The following is a 2,889-nucleotide window of genomic DNA, read 5'->3' on the forward strand; positions in this document are numbered from 1 at the left end:
CAATTAAAGATTGGTAGACTTCTTCCATTGCACATTTTATTATGAACATTTTTCTTTTTTTAAATTTCTTTATTGATTATGGTGTTACATATGTTTCCTTATTCTCCCATTTCCCCCCATCTCCCCACTCATGGCCTCACCCCCTGTTGTCTGTGTCCATTGGTTAGGCCTATATGCATGCATACAAGTCCTTTGGTTGATCTCTCCCCCTTACCCACACCCTCCCTTGCCTTCCCTCTGAGGTTTGATGGTCTGATTGATGCTTCTCTGTCTCTGGATCTGTTTTTGCTCAACAGTTTATGTTGTTCATTATATTCCATAAATGAGTGAGATCATGTGATATTTATCTTTCTCTGACTGGCTTATTTCACTTAGCATAATGATTATGAGCATTTTTCTCTGCTATCATTTCCCATCATCATGTTGGAGCTGGAACCTGAACTCAGATGAAGAAAACCTTAAAACTCCCCTAGAGTGTAGATGGAATATTTCTTTAAACAGTGATTAAATATTGAATAGCTATAAGAGAATAATTATAACCTATATGTAAGATATAAAGAATCCTGATAACAATGAAGAAAAATATTACCAACCACCAGTTTAGGGTAAATATACTTGCTTTTGACAGTTCTTCAAAGTGGTCTTCATTGATATTAATACAATTGTAATTAGCATATGGGTGCTAGGATTAAAATTCCTTAATGTAAAGAATGCAATGACTCCACCAATTCTTCAGAGTCCAGCAGGCTCGTTGCCTCTCCAGACAGTCAAGATCAGTTGGTTGATGTGTGTCCAGTTCATGTTGATGCTTCCAGGTATTCCCTTCCCCAGCTTCAGGAAACTTCTGCACTGAGAGAGGCTGAAAAAAATCAGAACAAGTTCACCTCAGTGAGGTCAACTGAGAAGCCTTGGAAGTAATGGCATCAAAGTAGGCAGGTGACTAGGGAAATATGCAGGTTCTATACTGCTTACTAGATCAGCTCGGGATGAGTACTGTAGGTAGAGAAAGCAAGGACCCCAGCATAATCACCAACAGTAGGAAAATATCAGTAGCTAAAGTGAGGGAACAACTTTAATTGCTACTTTACTGAGTGATCTGACTCTGACTCACTTGAGGCAAAGTGGAAGGACTCTGATTTTTATGAACCCTGTGAGGTTCAGGGGCTCAGTGCCAAAGGTGTTTTTGTTACCGTAGCCATTTTTTTCTTTGTTTTTTTTGTTTGTTTGTTTGTTGTTGTTGTTGTTGTTGTTTTCGCCTGTCGGGGCCTGGGTTTCACCTCCCCACATCAAGTGGACAGTGAGCTGAGGCCCCCGGTGGCTCTGGGCGCCGAATCTCACCCACGGTCACGGCCAAGGCCGCAGGTGATTTTCAACCAACACCGAGCCATTTTTTTTTCTTTTTTTTTTTTCTTTTTTTTCTTTGTAATTGGCCTGTATGGTTTTTTATTTTTATTTTTAATTGTCTAAAGTTTTCCATAAGTCTCCTTCTCCCCCAAATGACCCCCCCTTAGCCATTCCCATCGCCAAGGGCAAGCCCTTACCGCCCCAGTGCCTGTGTCCATTGGTTATGCAGATATGCATGCACACAAGTCCTTTGGTTGCTCTCTAATCCCTCTGCCCTGCCATGTGTCTCTGGATCTATTTTTGTTCATCAAATTATGTTGATCATTATATCTAACATATGAGTAAGATCATATGATATATGACTTTCTCTGACTGGCTTATTTTGCTTAGCATAGTGCTTTTCAGTTCCATCCATGCAAATGGTAATAGTTCCTTCTTTTTTACTACAGCGTAGTAATCCATTGCATAGATGTACCACAGTTTTCTAATCAACACATATGCTGATGAATACATAGGCTGTTCCGACATCTTAGCTATGGTGAATTGTGCTGCTATGAACATAGGGGTGCATATGTCCTTTCTGATTGGTGTTTCTGATTTTTTGGGATATAGTACTAGAAGTAGGATCACTGGGTCAAATGGGAATCCCATTTTTAACTTTTTGAGGAAACTCCATAGTGCCTGCACCAGTCGGCATTTCCACCAACAGTGCACAAGGGTTCCTTTTTCTCCACATCCTCTCCAACACTTGTAATTTGTTGATTTGTTTATGATAGCCATTCTGACAGGTGTGAGATGGTGTCTCATTGTTGTTTTTATTTGCATCTCTCAGATGATTAGTGCCTTTGAGCATGTTTTTATATGTCTCTTGGCCTTCTGTATGTTCTCTTTGGAAGCAGTGATAAAAAAAATAATCTTACAGAAAAAAAAAGCCCTTGTCTAGACAGCTTTACAGGGGATCCTACCCTTTGCCCATTTTTTGATTGGGTTGTTTGTCTTCCTTTTGTTAAGTTGTATGACTTCTCTGTAAAATTTGGAGGTTAAACCCTTATCAGAAATATCATTGGAAAATATGTTCTCCCATGCAGTGGGCTTTCTTGTTGTTTTGTTGATGATTTCTTTTGCTGTGCAGAAGCTCTGACTAAATTGCCTATGTTGTCCTTTACATCTCTATTTGGTAACTACCATTCTGTACTTCTCAATTCTTTTACCTTTATCATTCCCTATGTTCATTGTAGCATTATTTGCAATAGCCAAACTATGGGAGCAAGCCAAGTTCCCATCAACAGCCAAGTGGATGATATTCCATTGTATATGTATACAATGAAATATTGCTTCACCATAAAAAAGTATGAAATCTTACCATTTACGACAGCATGGATGTATCTAGAGGGTATTATGATAAGTAAAACAAATCAGTCAGAGAAAGACAAATAGCATATGATTTCATTTATATGTGGAATCTAAAGAACAACATAAATGAACAAATAAAACAGAAACATATTCATAGATAGAGATAAAATTTCACTCTAATTGCTGGTTCCT

The 2,889-nt window shown here is 38.6% G+C and overlaps 1 non-coding gene across 1 annotated transcript; it reads right to left on the reverse strand.

Moving 5' to 3' along the window:
* Positions 1 to 1,254: 1,254 nt before the first annotated feature.
* Positions 1,255 to 1,378, reverse strand: LOC118731828. Its single transcript, XR_004991975.1, has one exon. It is a non-coding gene; the product is annotated as a small nucleolar RNA ACA64 (small nucleolar RNA).
* Between the last annotated feature and the right edge of the window lie 1,511 nt (positions 1,379 to 2,889).

The sequence above is a fragment of the Pipistrellus kuhlii genome, unplaced genomic scaffold, assembly GCF_014108245.1.
Source record: "Pipistrellus kuhlii isolate mPipKuh1 unplaced genomic scaffold, mPipKuh1.p scaffold_m20_p_32, whole genome shotgun sequence".
NCBI lineage: Eukaryota > Metazoa > Chordata > Mammalia > Chiroptera > Vespertilionidae > Pipistrellus > Pipistrellus kuhlii.